The sequence below is a fragment of the Heliangelus exortis genome, chromosome 12 (genome assembly GCF_036169615.1).
Source record: "Heliangelus exortis chromosome 12, bHelExo1.hap1, whole genome shotgun sequence".
Taxonomy (NCBI): domain Eukaryota; kingdom Metazoa; phylum Chordata; class Aves; order Apodiformes; family Trochilidae; genus Heliangelus; species Heliangelus exortis.
The window spans coordinates 10,669,131-10,691,589 of record NC_092433.1 but is presented as its reverse complement, the minus strand read 5'-3'; the positions used below and the strand labels follow the sequence as shown (position 1 = coordinate 10,691,589).

The 22,459-nt window shown below is 45.5% G+C and overlaps 1 long non-coding RNA gene across 1 annotated transcript; it reads left to right on the top strand.

Annotated features, from left to right (window-relative positions):
- Positions 1 to 6,686: 6,686 nt before the first annotated feature.
- On the top strand, positions 6,687 to 21,353 carry LOC139801791 (uncharacterized). The gene is made up of 2 exons (XR_011728313.1): positions 6,687 to 6,847; positions 20,300 to 21,353. It is a non-coding gene; the product is annotated as an uncharacterized lncRNA (long non-coding RNA).
- Positions 21,354 to 22,459: the final 1,106 nt, after the last annotated feature.

Sequence of the window (22,459 nt, the reverse complement as noted above, 5' to 3'; positions counted from 1 at the left end):
GCAATTTCTGCTGAAATAAGAGTCCCTGGATGTGAAGTTATATTTGAGGTAGCTAAAGAAGAGTAGAGTGTGCTGCTGCCCTTCATGTGCTGATTGTTCAGCTTGGTTGCTTACTGGCCAGAAAGGACCAGACCTCTGCTCTTCCAGGAGAGTGGTTATCCAAGGTTATCCAATGACCAGGTTCAGTTTTCTATGCTGCACATGGCAACTACTGTGCTACTCTTACTAGTAAAATTTTTATTTGCAGTGCTGCTGTTACTCCCACAGGCTGCCTGAGTTAAATGAGATACCAGAACCAAGGGATGGCTGTTCTGAGATCCTGCTGTGTGCTGGATGCCAGCTGCTGCCAGTCTTTATCCTCTAAGAGCCCTGCCAAGCATCATAACCCTCTCCACTTCAGTTTGGATCTCTTTCAAAGTCCTTCACTAAGGAAAAACACTTTTGCTAATGAAAACCTATAGCTTTGCTGGGCCCATTGTGCGTGCTACTAACAAGGGGTCTCAGGAGACCCTGTTCTGCCTAGCAGAGCTCCTTGATGTTAGCCAACATTAGTTGCCCTTCCAGTCCCTCACAGGGTCAGGCAGACAAGATTTCCCTGCTGCAAGGAAGGAGCTGGCTCTGCTGAGTGTCTGAGTGTCAAGGCAGGTCAGCCAAGGTGTAATCAGGTCTCATGGCACAGCCCTGAGCCACAATGCTTTGTACTGGTGGCCAAGCAGACTACTGCTGGGAGCAAAACTCCTTCCTTTCTCTAAAAGCAAATCAAAACTCTTACCTCCAGCTTGGCCTTCACAAAAGAAAGCCCACCTAATTGGGCTGATCCATCAATGCCATATGATTTTGCAAGAACAGGTTTTGATTTGCAGGAGAATATGTATTCCCAGCACCAAGCTGCTTGTGGCTTGTGCTGAAATAGATGGTTTAGTGCTGAACTGCTGGGACTGGGGGCTTTTGTCTCCTCTTTCTCAAACAAAAAAGTCAGTGCAAGGAGCCTTCATGATCTGTTCATGCACAGCCTGCACACCCAATGTGTGTGTGGTGGGGGGGGTGGGTGAGCAGTGGGAGTCTGACGGTGCTGGTGGCCCTGAGCACACCAGCACACATCCATCAGGCATTGGACAGGAACATTTCCAGATGATTTATTGATATTTAATATTTAAATACCAGATGATCATTCAGCCCTGGTGAGTAGATGTTCAATAACAGCCAGCCCACCAAGCCTCCTCCACCACTTACTCTCAAGTGCAGAGCCCTCTCCTTGCTCCCTGGGCTCTCTGAGGGGCCATGCCACATGCAGTTCAGCTCCTTCAGCCCTTGCCACCCATCCACCCTGCTCTGCTCATGACAGAGGCCACTTAGGATTCACATCATCAGGACCCAGCAAAGAGATTCATTTGAGATATCTCCTAAACAAGACTGACAAAGCTCTGTTCCCCCTCCGTCTCCCCCAGAGGTGAGCAACCTCTTCACTGATGGTGTTCGTATTTGTTTCTCAGTGTCATCTTTTGTTGGGCAGCTCTTTAGCCTTGTCCATCTCTCTTAAGGTTGCCCTTTCTTAGCAAGCATGAACCATGCCCAGCATCTAACAAACTGCATCCCTCCCTTCAGTGCCCTTGCAATAATAATTCACTGTCTGGACACATGCAGCTGGAGCACAGGGGACCTTGTCTGTTTAAAAATCGCTGCCACACTTCTGGGACTCTCAACCCAGCAGTACCTGAGATAACTGAAACAGGAAGAGCTTTTTGAAAACCAATTTGCTCTCCACTCCTTCTACCTCTTTGTTTGCCTTTTGCATTTCTCTCAGCTTGGGGGCTGAGGCTCAGTGCTAGGCTCACGTTTATCAGTGCTTGGCTCTCCGATTGTCACTTTACAGGCCCTGCACCTGGCACTTCCTTTCCCTTCAAGAAATAGCACCCCCACAGCTTTTCTTCTAACTCCTGTCCAAAAAAATAAATAGTACAGGAATGTTTCTGATGGCATCAGGCTTTGTAATTGTTCATTCATTTCAACCCTAAATTTGGGTCTGAATTTGAGCTGGCAGTAGCTCTTTAATATACAGGACCTGTCTTATTACATCTCCATCTAATGCATATTTGGGAGCTTTTCCTGAAAGCTCTTGTATAAAGGAGTATTATGACATCAGGAAGTCTAAAAGTACCTGAACTGCAGATGTGATAAATTCAGCAGGATGAAACGTGCCTGGAATTTGTACTTGCCTTTTTCCATTGGCAAATGGCCGCCTGGGCTCCATCCCCTGGGATAGCTGTAGAGAACAGCCAGTTTGATGAGCCTAACCAGCCATTGGATGTCACTTTGGCTCCACACTAATTCAAGGGAAACAGCATTTATCTGGCAGCCAGGCAGCCAGCTCTTCGGCAGCTGAGAGTTTAATTATCCAAGGTTCAGGCGAATCTTGCTCTTGCTATCTCCAACCAGCTGCTGCAGAAAAAAAAAAAAAAAAGACCTTCTGGCCCCATCCAGGAGTTTGTGAAGCTCTTGCAAGTTCCCTTTCACTGTTAAAATGAATCTCAGACCGTTTGCCCTTTCCTGTGAAAGCCCTGGGCTTGATGCCACTAGAAAAAGGAGAAAGTGAAAATAATACAGCTTGGAAGGGCCCTGGGTGGATGGGGTTGAGCAAGTAGCATCCAGGAAGGGGAGCATTGGGCAAACTGCAGCTGGTGCCTTGATCCAGTCACAGGGGTTTGCACTGATAGAGGGACATGGGCATTGCTTCCTCAAGCTGCATCATGTCATTCTTTTGCAGCTTCATTCTGCAGAACCACTGTCTGGGTCACATTCTGCCCAGGCGAGCTGTGTTTCTGCTGGTGGACCTCAGCCCAAAATCAAAGCAAAAAGCAAGTGCTACACTTCCCTGCTCTCTTCCCCAGTTCCACCCTTCAGCATCCCTAGGGGGAAGGCCAGGGGCTGAACAGGTCAGAGCAAGCAACCTGAAGGCAAGAAGAGAGAAGTGTTTCTGTAGGAGCAGGAGAAATGTGCACCAGGGAAATAATGGGGGAAAAAGGTGACCCCAGATGAAGAAAACAAGAGTCCAGTGTGTGAAGAAGGTGGAGAAGGCATTGGTATCATGGGGGGATGTCCTGGGGGGGCACTTGCCATGTTTCCTCCAAATCTGCGTTTAGGTACCTGCGTTTGGATTCCTTTTCCAGCCTTACTATCAACCACAAACAGTCCAAAACCCAAAGCTGTTCATACTGTCTCTGGGTCTGCTCAATATCCACATCTACCATGTGACACACTCAGGACCTGAATGAGGTGCCTTTTCCAATAGATCCTTTGCACTTCTGTGGCAGGGATGTCCCTGTCCTTTCAGTCCTGCAACAGCTGGTTAATAACAGGGCCACTTAAGTGCCTATCAGGAGAGTTTGTAACTAATGTGCCAGTGATGCACCTGCTTTTCCTTATTCTGAGGCTCTCTGCAGACACAATCAGACACAATTGGCCATTCTCAAGGCACATTTATCTTTCAAATCTGAAGGCAAGAGACTCAATTATCTTTTTCAAAGGTAAGCTAAGATTCTGGTGAGCAAATTAGTTATCCTCCTCATTCTTCTTCAAAATGCCATCAGGAACCATCATAAGCAAATACAATCAATCACTATCTGGTTTTTTTTTCCCAGTCTGCATGAACTATCAGTAAGGATCTGCATAAAGAAAGATATTCTCTTCACTCCCCACCCAAGAAAAGGCTCTCCAAAGCCTGGACATGATTTCTGTAGTAGAGACACCAAGGTAGAAGCAATATAACTAGTGAGATCAGGGCATGTGTGAACCTAAAGCAGAGAGAAGGAGAAAAAAAAATACAACTATCTACTACCAGATGGAAATACAGGGCCCCCTCTGCCCTTTCCCCATCAACTCAAACAAACTCGAAAGCCACCCAGCCAACTGGTGGAAGAGAAAAACAACCTGCAGCAAGTTCCTGCTAGAAATTTGACCTTGGGCTCTCCTTTGCAACCCAGCAGCACTGTCACTATGGCCACATTGCCTTGGGTGTCTTATTTTTCCAACCTGTGAGAACAAAAGTGTCCACTTAACACCATCTCTCCAGGGTTTCCTCAGCTCCCTGGTCTCCAGACCTGTCAGTTTATTTACAGCATCACCAACTGCAAACTGATTAGTCCCCTTCTCCCCCATGGTTATCACTTCTATTAACAGCAAGGGAGTGATAATGGGGAAAGATGATCAAAGCTGCTGGTATTAACGCAGGGGATTAGCAGTATTTATATTCCTGATCAGTGCACTCCTGGTGTGGAGAGGGAACTGCCACAAATCAGCCTTTTCTGACTGAGAGTGGCTGCAGAGCCACTACCTGAATAGATGCTGGTTAATGAGTCCTTTGCAGCTGGCTGAGGGAGTAGCTCACTCAGACACTTCTCTCGAGAGAAGGTGCCCAGGCTTGCACCCATGATCACATCCAGGCACCTGACCTTGAGTTTCAAACCACTCCTGAGGTCCTGGGGGCAAGGTCCAGTGTTGAGATCAGGTCAGCTGGTGCTGAGCAAGCAACTGAATGGATGTGGACAGTTCACACTGGATCTGCATCATGTTATCTCAGGGGGGAAAAACAACTTACATCTGGTCTGGGACTTTGTGAGAGGTTCAGTGAGCATCCCAAAAAAAAAAAAAATAAAAATACTTGCCTGTTTTTATGTGCAGGGCAGGAGGCTGAAGCTTTCTGCAGCCAGGGAGAACGGATGTCTTTAAAGCCACAGGGTTTTGTATATTGATTCCACTGAGGTTCCACCAGCTGTTCAGCAGCAGGCAGAGATGCTGGGAGAGGAAGCAGGGCCACCTGACCTGGGTCAGTCAAGGTTGCAGGTCACCACCATGAAACCAAGGTGAAGGTGCTTCACCTGGCAGGGGCTGGAGACCAACACAAATGGGCAAAAAACAAATGGAGAGCACTGGGACCAGGGGGATTAGCAAGAAACACCTTTGGGAACCCAGAATTTAACTTCACATGGCAGAATGAGGACGCAGGAAGCTGTCCTCTTCTGCTTCCTCTGAGGAGTCATTCCTCTGAGGGTAAATTGCCCTCATCCTCAGCCCACAGACAGGACCCGTTGCAGCATCCCCTCCAAACTGGAGAGTATCACATGGATGCTCAAAGATGACCTAATGAACAAAGGCAACTCCTGTTCAAACCATCCAGTCTATGTAAGCCAAACAAGTTCATTCAAAGCCAGGGCACTGTTACAAACAAAACTTGTAAAGGCTGGAAAACAGATGTCTTTGGGCAGCTTTTGGTGTCAGTGCAGCAAGAAAAGAGCAACCAGGGCTTGATTTGCAAGTTTGAACACCCTCATCTGGGCCATAAGATGCTTCCTCAGGAGAACTATCTGGAGAGTGGATTGGAGCTCATCTTAATTATCAACATAAAGAAATAAGGATCTTAAGTAATACCACTTTTTTTTTTTTCCCATGTAATTTAGGGTCATTGCTTCCTTCATGGGCAGCTGCAGTTATCTTTGACTGTCTGCAAAACTGTTTCTTTCCCCCCCCCCCCCCCCCGGCCTCTATTGTTCATCACTTTCTGTATCTATGCAGTGTAATAAGGTCGTAAGGGTTTATTTGTATCATCATAATTGGTTGCTGTGGAGACAATCATTATGTCACAAGTATAGGCCAGGGAGTTTTGGCTGAAGAATGAATCACAAAGGGGCCACGGAGGTGAGTCCTGCTGTTTTAGTGCACGTTACCATCCTCCTGCTCACACCACAGACCTTCTGCATCCACACACAGGCCCAACTCACCCACAGATGTGAGTCCCACGTGTGGACATGTGTGGCCAAGCTGACTTGCTCTGACACAGTCTCAAAGCAGAGGTTTTTTTACCCACATAACAGGGTAATGATGACAGAGGTGAGGAGAAACACAGTTGTGAACCACAGGAAAAGGTTGAAGTCAGATGGGGTAAGGCAGAAGGCAACAGTGATGTTCCTAAGCCTTTTCCACCCCACCCGTGCCAATTCTTTAGCCTTTCCCCACTCAGAAGCACAGTAAAAATCCCCCTGAAGGGGGATGCAAAGCCCATGGGACTAATGAACACTTCACAAAACCATATTATTGTTACTCACTTATCAAAGCTGTTGCAGATCATCTTGCTGTCTCAGGCTTGTAACACAGCTTGTCCAAGATCTACTTTTCTGAAGAGTATCTTTTGTCCATAGGTTGTTTTCAAGGTCATGACACCTTGTACAGAATAACAACAGGCTGTCGTATAGGATGATGTGGACTTCATATATACTCCATCTTCAGGCTGTGTTTGTCAGCAGGTCATGGTCTGCTTGTATCTTCTGTATTATCAGAAGGAGCAAGAAAGAGATGAAGGTGAGTGTTCTGTGTGCCTGCACCCATCCAGGGTCAGCAAAAATCACTAACAAACTGTCCTCCTGGCCAGATGTGATTGAAGGTGAGTGTAGAAGAGCTGACTGGCATTAGCAGGCTATGGCTAAGTGGAGCTGCTCACCTTGGGACCGTGACTTCACGGGAAAGTCAGCTCACTGCTGACCACCATTTGTTGGTCTCTGGCAGCAACTCAACAACTTCTGTGAAATAAGGAGTCAGTCTTGGCTTGGGTCCCAGTGAAACTTGCATCAGTGTCACAGCAGTTGCTGTCCTCACTGGACTTCTGGCTGGCTCCACAGGGAAATAGCAAAGCAATTCAGAGAGCCCTTCCTCAGGCTCAGCACCTTCCTGGGGCATCACCCTGGAGTAACTCAGGGGGAGTTCCTGCTGTGTCTCAGTGTAGTTGGGCACAGAAATGACAGCAACAGTGGACCTCCAGTTCTGGCTGATGGGTGTCCTGGTTTGGGCCTGGATAAATGTAATTTTCTGTCTTGTACTCTTGCTTTCAGCTAAGTCTCTTGTAAGTAGCTGCACTTGATGAAATTAACAGCAAGTTTCTCAGTCAGCATCTGCTTCTGGGACTGATAACACTCGATGTTTATAGTTACTGCTGGAGACTGGTGTGAAGAACCAAGGGCACTGCTCAGCTCTGAGGAACATTTTGCCCTCCAGAAGGATGAAAGGAGTAAAGAGGTCACACCTGCAGCCCTCCTGTAGGGAGGAGAGGACAAGATAAATTACCAAAATTGACCAAACGGAGTATACCTTCCCATACATGTCATACTCAGTATAAATTTGAGGGATCACAAGGGTCAAACCCCTTCCCTTCCCTTCCCTTCCCTTCCCTTCCCTTCCCTTCCCTTCCCTTCCCTTCCCTTCCCTTCCCTTCCCTTCCCTTCCCTTCCCTTCCCTTCCCTTCCCTTCCACATCCTGGGAGGATTCCATCCGCTCCTCTGCCTGTGATCCTGATCCATGCCATCCTTAGTCTGTGTGTTCCTGCCTCCAGCTCCCGACTGCTCCTGCTGACCCCAGGATTCCAGCCTGGACTTTCCCAGGGCTGCCCTGCAGCCTTCCTGGTGATGTGAGAGTTATTGGGAGGAAGGGGGGAGGAACATGGTATCATTTTCTTGTATATTTGTATACATTTAGTAATTTTTCCTTTCTATCATTACTGTTCCATTAAAGCTGTGTATTTCAGTTTCCAGCCGATCAGTCTCTCCCCCTTATTCTCTCTCCTTTCTTTATCAGGGAGGGGAGGGGGATTAATAGAAAATATCTGTTATTCAGTTTAATTGCTGGGCCAGTGTTAAACTGGGACTACAGGTGAAGACCCAGTAGACTTAAAACAACCAAAACCCCTCAGACTAAAATGAGGATGATGGGAGAAAGGTCAAAAACTCCTGAGAAAGAAGAGAAAGGCAATGAAAATGACCACAGAGCAGCTGCCATATGGGGCCAGGAGGTGGGTAGTGGGGCTGGAGACCCGTGTCAGGACCTCTCACTGCCCTGTGACTGTCACTTACCTTTGGTGTCCACGGGCCAAAGAGATAACCCTTTTCCCACCCTCCTTGCCCCCTTTGCCCTGTGCCTAAAGCAGATGCAGCTGCCCTGCATCCCCCCCCTCTGTGCTCCTGCATTTCTGTGGCCAGATGAGACCCCAGGGGTGGAAGGGGAATACTGGCCAAATGAACCATCCAGGTGGTCTGTGGGTCTTAAATTGACTGTTCCAGTATATACTGAATAAATGCAATAAACCAAGTCTCTACCACTTGCATGAAATTCACTTTTTGTTTTAAATCATCATTATCACCATCATAATTAAAATCAAACAACAGCTTATAGAAACTAATGAATGTTTTTGTATATGAACTTATCACAGGAAGGGGGGGGTGGGGGGAGGAACCGTAAAGTGAAAATGTGCCTGTATTGCTAATAAATATTATTGGAGGGACTCCCAGCTTTTCACATTACCACAGTGTGATATGACAGCCTATAATGGATTACTCAACTGCCCGAAGCCATTGTAGGAATAAATCCCTTTTAATATTCATGTGCAGTCTTTGAGAAAATAGATGTTAGCAGTTAATACTTTTCTATAGACAAAACAATGCAGTATATCAAAACAAAATGTGTGCTTGAAAACAAAAATCACAAAGCTCCAGCACTTTTTTTTTTTTCCCTTGCAAATCAGAAAAAATAGGATCCCTAAGAAAAGACAATTTGGGGCATAATGGTGCACAGAAAGGAAGATGGGGAGGGATAGGATCTTAGCAAAGGTTGGGAGAAGGGCAGGAAAGGCGTAAGAAAAGAAAACAAGCAGTTTGTGAATCTGTGCTTGCAAACAAGGGGCTGAATCAGGGTGTTGTGGGAGAAAGGTGTTGGCAGTGGGGCTGCTGGTTGCCCTAAAAAGCATCCACTGGGGCAAGAGGAATATATGGGTGTCCAAGAAAAGCCAGGCACTTCCCAGGAATGGGGTGCAGTGGTCTGCAAGGGGCAAGGATGCTCAGGGATGCTGGGATGTAGATGTGTTTATAGGAGGATACAGTAAAAGTAGTGAACAGGAAAGCTTGTGCAGGGCCAGCTGGGACTGCTCCCTCCCAGCCCTCTGCTCCTTCCCACTCCTCTGCTCCTTTCCTGCTTTTCCTGTTCCAGCTGATCTGTAGGACCTGGCCAGGTTTTCTCTCTGGCTTGTTTGGGGTTTTCTTTCTCCCTTTACACAGTGGAACAAGGGAAGCAGCAGTGTAGAGGAGCCCTTGAGCCTTTTTGCCTGGTAGGGAGTGAGGGAAATGAAAATTAACCCTTCCTGCCCCAGATTTTGTGGGCAGTCGATGCTTGGAGAGAAAACCAGAAAGCAAGAGGATTGGTGGGGCTGCATCCATGGTGGGGGGACAGAAAAATGAGAGAATTGATCTTACAAAACCAGATGCAGCTGAGATGTGAACTCAGCTTTTATTTGGACACCATGATCTATGGTTATAAATTGAGTATTAGGAAAAATTTTTTCCCTGAAAGAGTTGTCAGGCACCAGAACAGGCTTCCCAGGGCAGTGTTGGAATCACCATCCCTGGAGGGGTTTAAAAGACATGCAGATATAGTGCTGAGAGACATGGTTTAGTGGTGGACTTGGCAGTGCTGGGTTAACAGTTGGGCTCAATGATCTTAAAGGTCTATTCCAACAAAAACGATTGTATGGTTCTGTGAAATGGCTGTAGATGCATCTGAAACTCTGAGAGAGAGGCAGAAACTCTTTAGTTCCCCTCCTGCTGTGAGATCTAGGCAGCAAAGACAAGCTTAAATTGAAGTATCTAGAATAGTCCCTCTGGGACTCATGCTGCTTTGATATCTGTGGCTGCCTGGTGGGCAGAAGAGTTGAGTCACATCCCTTCTGCTTGCCCATGCTCAGAGAGAGCTTGTGATCACGCTCTTTGCCCCTGGAACAACCACAACAAAGGCAGCTCAGTGTCTGTCTTGAATTGTTGTAGGCATGGTCCAGGCTGAAGAAGACACCATCTCCTTAAACCAAATTCACCTCAGACCAACACTTCTCTGAATGCTGCAGGGCTTGGTCAAAGTCATGAATCTGCAAAGACCCATAGGGTGCTTAACTTGACCTTCTTGCTAAATGTCAGTGGCTCCCATGGAGCTGCTTGGAAAAATTTAGTGTGACTGCATGTTGAACCAACCCTGAGATGCTCCCATGATTGAAAATACTCTAGTAGAATAGGCAAGAGGCACTACATTTTAAGCTATCCAGTTTTACGATAGTAATTCCAACAGTCAAGACAGGAAAAATACACAGGAACTTACCATGTTAGGTTGCTGGACAAATTCATTCAGCTTGCTCAGATTTTATTCTTACATCATGTTCATGAGCAGTGGGGTTCCCCATCTGGGCAAAGCTTCAGCTGTGTAACCATTTACATTGCCAGCAGTGTTGGAAAGACTCTGTAATCAGAAATATTCCAGTAACACATGTACAGACAATGTTATTCTACATCTCTTTACTAATTTATTGCAACAGAAAGCTTGTTGCTGTAAACACCAGGAGAATCCCTTTAAATGCCAGATAATTTTACAGGCTGTACTGAGTGATCTGAAAGCAGGCCAGTTTTATAGGTCACACTCTTTTTTGAAATGGAATAGGTGCAGGAGGCAATTGTGAACCAGAATGGGAAAAATCCCTCCCACCTACCTCCTTCCAGCTGAGCAGAGGTGTGTCTTGCTTCGAAAGGGAAAGAAAAAGTTTCACCTTCTAATTGTTGTATTGAGTAGCTCATTGACTGCACTTTTTGTTCAATACCTTTTTTACCATCAGATTGTGTAATCAAAGGCTTTTTCTTTCCTTGGTTTAGCTTTGCAGCCTCTAGCATTGATCCAAAATCAGAAACGAGAGAGGAAAACAGGCTCTGGGAAAAGAGAACACAATTAACACCCAAGCAGCTCCATTTTTGGGGGTCTCTTTAGACATCTTGCCCCTCTGTAGTCTATTCTCCCATTCTTTTATTTTCTCTTTTGTGTTCAGGAGGTTTCTTTAAGGAAAGCCTTTATCAGCAGCTTAGGGAGAAGATTAAAGCACCCATCACAGAGAAACAGGTTACTTTTTGTGTTCAAGTTCTTAATCCACTTTATTAAAATGTTCCAAATCTTCCTTCAAGAGAAGAGATCAGAAGGACATTTCCCTGTCACCCCTGGCATGCCTTCCTTCCGGATACTTGTGCTTCATTAGAAGCTTAAAAAAAAAACCAAAGTCAAGGCAAGGAAAAGAAGAGAGAACAAGACTGAAGTGGCTGGTTAATATGGGATGTGGAGCCTTCCACTTCATGGTCACTGGTACTGCTCTGGCCCCAGGCTGGAAGCAATTGAAAGCTTTTCCCATCTGAAAGACATTGGTGTGAATCAAGTCAGAGTTATCTAACTAGTTTTACCTTTGAGATTCAAAGAAGAAAAGAACATTTGCAGTGAGCAAAGCTAAGCATCCAGCCAGCCTCCTGTCCCATTGCTGAGGGGAGGATTTTGAGTCTGCTTTGCTTTATTCTCTACCTGCTCCCACAGGCCTCAGACCCGGTATTTCCTACCTGAAAAAATGGATCACTGTGGTTAATAAACTTTGATGGATTTTTTTTTCCACTGCATTATTTAATCTTTTTTTCTGAATGTCCATAATCCATCTCTGCCCTTTCAGAGAATGTCTGAAGGATGTCACCTAGAGCTGCTGCATGGGTGCCTCTAAGCTCCAGAGGTTCTCAATCAGTCACTTCTTTTGATGTTTGGCTTGAAGGCTTTCATGTGAAGGCCCCTGGAAATTAAATGTGTGATTCCTCTGGGCAGCTTCAGGAGATGTCCTGGGGTAAACAGACTAGATCAGGTCTAAATTCCACCTTGGATCTGCCACCAGTTCCTCACCCTGAGATGCTTCATCCTGACCCTCCTTTCTCTTCCCTTTCTACCTCCTTGGGTTTCTCCCATTGGATTTTCACAGTCTGTCTGCAGACTGTCTGCAGACAACATAGTACAGGCAATCAGTGAGAGACACCCTCTCTGGTAGTGGAAAATTAAGTTAAAGATAGGATAGGGAAAGGATAGGGATAGGATGAGGAAAGAAACCACCACAAGTAGCCATGATGGATGTCTAATGAGGTAACAGCCACGATGGCTTTTCCACGTACCCCGTTTTGTATTTAAAAGGACATTTGCTTTGCAGAAGTAGCCGCTGTTTTGTAAAGCAAGTGTGCATGTTGCAGACACTGCTTGTGCTTTCTCAGGGTGTAACTACTTTCTTACCTCTTTTGTACTGCTGTTTTTCTTCATCTGAAGTGAGTTATCCAGCATGAGACCGTAGAATTATTCTTTTGAGCAGGGGAAGTCTAAAAGGACTGCAGAAATGTATAGCAGTCTAGGAGAGGGAAAAGCAAAGAGGTCACAATGTGTTAGACAGAGACAAAGAGTTTCAGGCTGCTCCTGAAAGAAGACCATCACATTTCCCATCAATGCTGACTGGTTAAATGGCAGGTTCATTAAAGGTGGAATACACACACACTGCAGCTCAAGCGGTTTCATATTTCACCAGGCACCTATGTGGTTGGCTTTTCCTCTGCATCTTCCTCCTGAGTCAAGAGTATCAAAGAAATTTGATTTTCAAATGTGTCATCCCATTAATAAAGCTGCAGTTGAAGGCTGTAATTTATTTTTCAAATTACAGTAGTTCCTTGAGGCCTTGGCTGCAGTGCAGCCCTGCTTAGCTAGAGACCATCTATCCACAGTCGAGAGGCAAGTCCCTTCTGTTCCCCACCCCAGAGATTGCCACATCTCAGTCAAAAGGCTGCAGAGGGTGTGGGACCCTCCTGATTTCCTTGCACTCCTGACAGCCATCAACACACCTTTGCAAAATCTCCTCTCCAGCCAAGATGACTGGTGAGCTCTGCAAGAAAAGGAGCCCAGAGCTACATTTGCAGTGGACTCCAGTCGCTCAGTGTCACTGCTGTGCCTTAATCACAGATCATCCCTTTTCTGCTTTTATAGCAGGCACACTACTGTGTTTTGTATCCTCTGACACTCCTCTTCCAGGTACGGTGCTGTTCAGCAGCCTGGCCTGCAGCTATCTTGGTGTCCCATGTTTATCTAGTCTCTCCTGATGGCCTCCACAGTGCATTTGCTCTATTTTTAAAGCCTGGTTTTGAGCCGCTTTGAATTCCCTTTGTGCTTAGAGATCCGCCTTGCTCTTCGAGCTCCGTGCAACCCTCACAGGCAAGGCTTTTTAAAGCAAGGCCAGAGCTGGAAGTTGTCATTGATACGTGATGCAGAACCAAATCCAGCTCGCTCGAATGCAGCTAGATTGGCTCAGCAGGGCTGACAATAGATGAAGTGGGTCTTATCAGTGACGGGAGCAGATACAACACGGGAGCGGCATGCGAGGAGCAGATAGGAGCTCTGCAAGCAGACAACCCGGCTCCTGATAGAGCAAGGGAGGGGTATATATATATTTATATATAAAAATTTTTTTTTCTTTTCCCCCTGGCTCTTTTTGAGGCTGTTGTTTTAAAGCTGACACCTTTCTGACCACAGCCACTGCATTAATGTGGAAAAGAAGTAAAAGTGACGGACAGCCCAGCGGAGGAGTGCTGTGACGAAAGGGCTCAGCAGGGCACATTTGTCTGAGTGAGCCACTGCCTCCCTGGGCAATTTATCCCTTGCTCCAAATGCATTTGCTGGATTTAATGACAAGTTGGTGGCATTTCTGCAATTAATCCTATCAAAGGGAGGTGATTTCACACAGACCTGGTCCTGTATTTCCTACCCTGAGTTTTTGTTTATGAGGAGAGGGGCTACCAGCTGTCTCCAAGTCAGGACACCAGTTTGTGACAGGGACAGTGGGTTATTAACCAATGTCTTCTCCTGACATCTGAAACCACTACAGCTAAAAAATACAACCTCAGATTGTCTTGATAAGCAATCTCAAAACTGTAAATATGCAGCAGGGAAAGAAAGTAGGTATTTTGCCAGTGAAACGCTTTAATGAGTGGATGGCTCAGCAGATCTTTTATGCAGCTGCTTTTCCCTCTGCAGATCACTTAGATTTATGGAACAAAGTAAGGAGAGAAATAAGTAACTGGGAGAGGGCAGTCCCTGTGTGGTTGGGCTCCACCTCATACTCAGGTTTGGCTCATTTGATCCTTCTGCAAGTCTCTTTTCCTTGGATATGCCATTAAAGGTCTCATTCACTGGGGACTTGGAGCCAGGAGTGGAAGTAGCTCTGGGTGCCAGAAATCATGACTTGGCTAAAACAAGAAAAAAACGATCCACCCTTCTAGTGGGGGTGCTGATGATATATAGCCAAAGCTTTTATGTATTGAGTACTCTTTGAATACTACTGGCCTCTTTTTGACAGAGAGAAGCAAAGGAGAGAGAGAGTCAATGGAGGTGATGTATTCTTGCCATTCTAAGAAGCTTTTCCATATTCTCTTCCAACAAATATGTTCTTAAGCTTTTCATACATCTGTCCAATTAAATGACATTTCTGATGAACACTAGTCCCAAAACTAAAATCACAATACCTGGAGGAATGGTATCCAAAAATAAGTCTCCCTTCCTGACAGTGGTGTTGGACTGTGATGCAAAAGAATAAGCCCAACAACAAAGTCCTTTGCAAAACATAATCCTTAGAAATGCTATTAACAGAAAAACAAACAAAAAAAAAAAACCCAAAATGACAAGCCACCAAACATCAAAACAAACCCTACAAAACAGGATGTTCGCAACTTATTGATGAGCATTTTTCATGTCACAATGGAGTTTTCACTGCCCTTGGACCTGAGGTCCAAGCTGGAAGAGAAAGCTCACCCCTTGCCTTGCTATTGGCAATGATGTATTCATCTGGGTAAACTGCTGCATCAGTAGCAGTTAGAACAATTCTTGTTCTGACACCACACCATGTTTTGAGCAATTTAATTAATAGTCATAAACCAAATTATAGTCATCATCTGGCTTTGGGGAAAAAAAAAAATCTAAAAACTATTGTTATTACCCCACCTTGGTGCTGCAAACTGAACCACTCACTCTGCTAGTTGCTGGGAAAAGTTTATCTAACATCACCTCCAAAAGCACTTTCTGGTTCATACTGGTTTACAGAGGCTTTGAAGAGAGCTCAGCCAGACACGGACTTGAAGGAATGTGAAGGTCTTGCTGCTGAGGACACACAGATCAAAACATCAGCAGAATACATAAGATGCTTTGCACCTTCCGTATTTATCCAAAAAGCTGTTTTTGCTTATTAAAACCTAGTTACTGGCTGCATCTCACCAATAACCTGGAGTGCTTGCTTGGTTAATTTAAGCAAGCAGAGCTTTGACAAAGTAATTTTACCATCCTCGGGGATCTGCCAGCTTATGCCGGTCTTCACTATTTCAGATGAAATTGAGTTAATTTTCACTGAAATTGCTTCTTAGCAGACAAACACATTCCCCATCATTGCAAGCTTATGCCTCTGCAGCTCTATTATTCTTTAATTTACACACCCCGGCAGTGAGGGATTAATGCCTGAGCCATACAAAAGGCTACAGTGTGGAGTGGAGAAGGGAAGGAGAGAGAGGGGAGCTCTGTGGGGGAAAGGGAACGGTCCTTCAGCTTTACAGTCAAAACATTTAAAGTTTGGCATTAATATAGAGTCACCTCTCATTGTCCTTTCACTCTGGAAATGCATTGGCTGAAAAACATCATTGCAGAAAACAGCAGCTCAGTCAGGCCAGGAAGGTCCCTGCAGGGTTGCCAGGGCAGTCAGGGGGATAGGACATCATGGGGATAGCACAGACTGCTCCCCATCAGGAGCTGTTGGGGTGGGGTGAAGGAGATGGGGAGCAGAACTGCACAGGAAAGCCACATTTTGCCTTTGGCATCTTCCACAATGCTCTTGCTTCAAACAGGAGTTCCCCTGGGAAAATGCTGTTGCCAAGGCTCTGGGGATGCTTTCAGATGCTCAGAAATTTAAATACTGGGTTCTCATAAGCATGCAGACAAAAACATAACTACTGCCAAAGCACCTGCAAATGAGTGGAAAGGAGGGATTCCACTATCTGGCTTTTCCAGAAAGAACAGGAAGAAGTGCCAAGTTCAGCAGAACATATAGAGTCCCTAGTGAGGTTTTAGGCTAGCAGCTTTTTAAGGTAGTCCCTGCTGATGATTGATCAGAGTAGCAATAACATTTTTTTTAATGTTATTACTTCAGTTTTCTTTTCTTAATTAAACAACTAACCTGTTCCTCATATATATATATATATATGTATATATATGATTCTGCCTTAAAATAATTTCTTGTTTCCTCCTTCACTATGATGCCTACCAAATCTGGACATCACAAGAAAGTGTTTGATGTGCTGGACCACTGCATCTTCTGCTACTTTATCTCATTACTGTCTAACATCCAGCTGTTCTTCCTAGTTTTTATTAGATTGTAAGGCCTTTGGGCTAAGAAGTACCTTGTGCCTTTGCCTTGAGCACCCTGTCATTGTGGGTGCATGCCATGAAGTCCACAAATTTAGCAGAAAAAATAGGTCTTGGGCTCCAAAGCAGGGTAACTGTATGAAATGTGCACTTGTATTTGGAATTTATATCTTGTGATATACAAGAGATCAGACAAGAAGGGTCCCTTCCAGGCAAGAACTCTTTGTATCTCCAGCCTGAGAGGTAATCAAGCAGGATATTTTTTGCTACAGACAGTAACAGACCTCCCAGCATGCATGGCACACCAGTTTGCCTTTCAGGCCTCCCCAGGGATCATTTTATCCTTCTGCCAGTGTCCCAAATGGTTGACTTTGAGGCCAGTGGTTTTCTCCCCAGTTTGTGGGCAACACTGGCCCCTTTCTACTACCAGAATGACTACTCTTAAACCTGCCTAACACTAATGCATTAGGTTTCCATCATTTGATGGACTCTTCTGAGGACTGTCATAGGCTAAGATACCACTGGGGAAGGAGGTCCTCAATACAATTCATGCTGAAGAAAATTAAAGGTCTCCCCAGAAGTAATCTCACCATCTTGCAGGGCTAGCACAAGCTCTGCTGAAATCCCAGCCTCTGGAGCAAGTCCTTGTTGAATCCAGGAGTGAGAAAGGAGATGTTATTCCTTTGGGTTAATGAGAAACTCCTGTGCTGTCAGAGCAAATACTAAACCTAAGAGCTCTCCCCATTTGCAGAAGATGGAAAGGAGAAAAAGGCAGGAGAAAAACATAGACAGAAAAACAGTTCTATTGAGGTGAGTGGTAAACACTGAAAAGCACAGGGCACTTCCAGACACCTGAGGTTGGGGTCCAACTTGTACCAGCTGATAGAAATTCCATCTGTTGGACCTGCATGACCATCTCTTGAAAGCAGCTGAAAATTAGCCTAAAAGTTACATTTAACTGTTGGTCTAGTGGGGCAGGGTAGCATCAAGAAGATACCAACAGCAAGGATGAGTGGGACCAATGACTCAGGCAGGTATAATTTGTGTTCCCTCTGCCATCCAGGAGAAACTTCTGCTATTTTCCCAGCAAAGTTATTTCAGAAATCAACTCCTTTCAGCACAGTTGACTTTTAGCCTCATGCATTTTTATACACTCTCTGCAAGAACGGGAAGGATATTTACATTTTTTAATAAGCCTGACAGTTTGAAAGTAATTGGGGATTTATAATGGGTTTGTTTAGGTCTTTTTGTCCACTTGAATTCCAACTGCTAGTCTTAGGCCTAACAAGCAATAATATCTCTATGGTGATGAGGGAACCTCAACAGGAGGCCCTGAAGCCGAAGAGGAAAGCACTGGCATGTTTTATTTTGTTATGTTATGTTTCTTCCTTTGAACCTGCATTTTAAAGCAAAAACTGCATAACAAAATTTAAAGCAAGAGTAATATTCCTCCAGCCATCCAGTGCTCATAACTCTGGCTTCTTCTGCTGGTTCTCCCAGGAGCACATAAGCCAGTGTCTGATCTCTATCAAGTTTTTTGTTTTGTTTCGTGCTTTTTTCCCAGACAAAGATTTGCATTTATTTTTTCTATTACAGTTCTGAAATGATCTTAACCTTGATTTTTCTTTTGGGGGAATCAGATGTTTGCTGGTAAAGATGGAATTAACCTACAAAACTTAAGGTCTGGGATCAGTTTCCTGCAGCTGAATCTCAAGGACTCAGTTCTGCTTATTCCTGAAATGAAAAGACAGCTGTAGGGGTGGACGAGAGAAAGGAGTGAAAGCTGAGAAAGGATCTGATCCAGCTGTGATAATGGGGGTTGCAGAGAGGACTGCTATCAACAACAGAGTCTCCTGGGGGTCTCTTTGGCTTCCTTTACATTGTTGAGGGACACTACTGGGACCCCAGTGCTGATTTGTTCCAGGTTCCCCTAGGCAGGGGCTGCTGATAAATTACAGGTGGTGTGCTCTGAGCATAACTTTCAAACTGAGTCCTTGCTTCTTTGTGTCTCAGTTCCCCCCCCCACCTTCTTCAGAGGAGAAACAGCAGTTCCTGCCTTCTTCAAGGGAGGGGATATAAATGCAACAGAGATCAGCAGGGCTTAGTGGTGAAGTCAGAAGTATCCATGAAAACCCCCAGAAAATGGTGCCGATGAGGAAAAAAACTACACAGGACTAACACTGATCCCCCCAGTGAGCTGACACCAGCACATAGGTTAATTTCAGAATACATGAGCACCAAGTAGTGGTGCTGTGGGACATACCTGACTTCTTCCATTTCTCTTCCTCCCTGTGCTTCAGAACTCCACGGCATGCAGGACACAGCATCACATTGCTTCCCACATTGCTGTTCTTTTCTCAGAGCAGCTAAAGCTGTGGAAGAAATGACCTTCATAAACAAAGCTAAGAACAGGGGAGGTGTTGCCAATTTTGATTTCTCTTGCTTGCTCTTGACTGTGTGCTTTGGGTTGAAACCCATGCAAGGCACACAGCCAAGGAACAGTTTCTCCAAGCTGCAAGCATGGGACTGTGCAGCCTTATTTCCTTCCCCTGTGGAGCAAAGAGGGACAAAAGGGACAATACCCATTTGCAGTGTTTCCTAGTTCCCACAGCCCCAGGAGGGCCTTCTCCAGCCACCTTGCAGCAGAGAGACACAGGATAAATTCCTTTCCCTGGCACCTGTGGTGGGGCTGCCTGGGCCATCATGTGTGTGCAACAATGCCCAGGTCTTGGCATCCCCTGGAGGGCAGGAGGCAGGGAGGGAGCTGTGAGCAGGGAGCTATGGCTGGTGGGATATGGAGGGAGGGAGGGATGGAAGAAGACTCAAAGACAGGGAGAGGACACAAAGGGCATGAGATGGGAATGGGAGAAAGGCAGCAGGGGGGAGAGGGGAAAGTGGGAAATGAATTGAAATGAGTTAGAAAATTCCAGGCAGAGGAGTTAGAGCGTTCAGCAGCTGAGATGTGGGGCTTCATTAGTACAGACCCGAGGAAGATAGAGACATTAAGGAAGGAAATGTGTGACTCACAGGGGAAAACGGGAAGAACAACACAGCATAGCAGCTGCTCGGTTTACTTCAATTAAAGAACAGCTCAAAGGGTATGTTAAGGGGAAAGGAAGGGGAAGCAAACAAAGACTCAAACAACAGAAAAAAAGCCAAACAGATGAAGCAACTGTTACCCTCAAGCACCTAAATGAACAGACTCAGGCATGAGAGCACAGAGCCAGTGATTCTCACCTTGTGCTGAGCTGCTTGCTCTGCAGAGCTGGGGCAGGGGCTGCAATGCTGCCCAGGGAGCCTGGAGCCTGGCAGGGAGCAACCAGTGCTCCTGAAAATATTGTCGCAGCTCTCAGGTGGGGAAGGGGAAGGCAGTTTCTCTGAGCATAGCACTGTGACACCTTGGGAATGAGTGAGCAGGTCATCCCACTACACCTAAATCACCAGCCACAGTGTGTGTGAGCCAGGGAGGGAGGACAGTAGTGGTGGGTGTGCTAACCAAAGCTGTTTTCACTAAAGGGAATCACATTTCACTGGGCTCCCCGGGGGTGAGGAACACTGCTGGAGCCTCTTGGTGCCACCTCACAGTGATCCCAGCTCACCTGCCCCAGGCTTTGCTGTCAGCATCAGCCAGACCCAGGCAGCCTCTCACAGCTATCTCATCAGCCACCATGCCTGGCTGGGATTAAAACACTTACCTCTTACCTCCTCCTGTGATGTATGAGGATGTAAAGTGTTCACTGAGGCTTCCTTGTGCTGCTTATCTAGAAAAAAAAAAAACCCAACAACATTGACATTAATTCCAGTCATAAACCTTAATTATTTCAGCTCCACTCGACACACTGGTGGGAACATCCTGGCAGTGAGCAAGGAGAACGATCAAGGTGATTCCTGTCTCTCCCTTTTTCCACTTAATGCCAATCCTAATTTCTCAGACATCATGACAAGTGAGAAATATTACAGTAAAAATTTAATGGATTACAGTGAATCCCACTTTCAGCTTTCAGGGGATAAATGTTGGAAGTGAAGAATGGAATGGACCTGGAAGAGCAAAGGTGAGACACAGGAGAAGGAAGGGACAGAAGAAACTTCTACTTCTCTATGTGTTCCCTCCCTGCAGCTTACACCAAGACAAAAATCTATTAAAGCTTTATAAGGGAAGAAAGTTTTCTGTTTAGAACCCTCTAACTGCTATAGATCTCTGGTTTTGTTAGCAGTTCCCTCACATAGAGATTTATCACTTTGCTCCAGCTGTGACACCAGCCTGCAAGGCTTAGTTGCTTTGCTTGGTTGACTGAAGCATCTAAGCTGGTGGCTACTGGGTCAATCCCAACTTATGGCCTTCCCAGGTGATCAACAGAGACAACTTCAGAAAGTCAGAAAAGGTCTGCCTTCATTTTCAGTTGGGAAAAATCTTTGTTTGGATTTTATCCTTCCCTCCTTATCTTTGTGGGTGCTTCCCAATTCCTGGGTGTGGCAGATGCATGACCTTTGGCTGACTGATTCTCTCCAGGAAAATAGCAGTGGATTTCATGACTGAGTTCCATGGTCTCAGGATAATTACCTGCCCAAAGTCTCGGATGGAGTGCCCAGATACAAGCAAACTCCCAAACTCCTGACATTTATCACTCTAAAGAGGAGCCAGTGGAAAAGCAGCCCCTATCAGATAAGAGGTGTCAGTCAAGATTTCAGTGTATTCAGCTGCAGCTTGAAAAGGACACATCACAGTATCTCTGCAGAACTAAGCCTGGTGAATGTTAAATCTCCACAGCACGGGAATCAGCACAATGGATCCCATCTCCATACATGATAATGGGAAACTCATCATTCTCCTGCATGAACTTAAATGCCAAAAAGTTGCCACAGACAACCACTGAGGACACAAGCATTTTTTTCTTCAAAGCTTCTGAGACCAGCAGAGTTAAAAGCATTTGCTTTGAGCTGGCTGTGTGTTAAGCTTCCTCTCTGTCCCTTCATCTCTCCCCAGTCAAGCTGTGTCTTAGTCAGCACCCAGTTGTTAAATTCTGGATGGATTAAAGAACATGAGAAAGTGCTGTTGTTTTTGTTTGGTTGGTTTGTTGGTTTTTTTTTTTTAGGAAAGTGATGTTTATCCATCACTCCTCTGGGTGACTGTTAAACTTCAGATCCTCTGCTCCTCTAATGATGCATGGTGGTGCATTCAGAGTCTTTGCTTCGCACAGTAGTGGGGATGTTTGATCTAAAGGCTTCTCTTTGCCCAAGATTAAATCTGGATTTGGATCATCCTTTGGGGCCTAATTGAGGAGGATTTTGGTGGCAGCGCTGCAGGGCCAGGGAGTGGAATTCCCCAAATGACCTGCCAGAGCCAGGAGATTTCATTTAACATTTTGAGTAACATTTTGAGCAGAGGAGAAAATTCATTTCAAAGACAGCAAAAGCAGCTTGCCTTGTTCAGTGTTAAAAATTAAAAAAGAGGGAGGATAACCTCTCTAATCAAATTCCTAAAACTCATGCAGGTTTCCATCTAATGCCAACTTAAAAGCATTGACCAGTTTCAGACCCTCTCTGGTGGAAATGTGGGTGGACAGGGATCAGACTGACAGTAAGTTCCTCCAAACTGCAAAGTTTCAACACTGCATTAGGTATAATTAGGCCTGTCAAAATGACATATTCCTGGAAATTTTCTGTTGCAGAGCTAAACAGAACTCTTCCAAACCCATCCACACAATTTCTGGATGACACAGGCCTTCAGAAATTAGCTTGATAGGCAGACCATGGCTTCCTGTGCAACAGGAGGCTCTGGCTTAACTATGGGTGGTGTCAGACCAAACAGTTTGAAGTACCTCTGCTTTTCTTTATCTGGAAAAGCCCATTCTGCATTTTGGGAGTGTCACTTAAAGAGATAAATGACCACTTGCCAATTAGCTTCTCTGGTCTGTCACCACCACCAAAGTGCAAGCACTTCAACACAGCAAGAAAACCCATGATGACACTGGGCTGCCTGGTAAGGTGAACACCACATTTCCTCCCCTTCTCAGCCCTTCAGATTACTCCAAAAAAAAAAAAAGAAAATGTTTTCCCCAAAAAATATGTAGCCCTGTTTGAGACCCAAGCACAGGGCTGATGGCAGCCAAGAAATACATGCAATAGCTATAGTGTCTCTCCTGGTTCAAATTCTTGC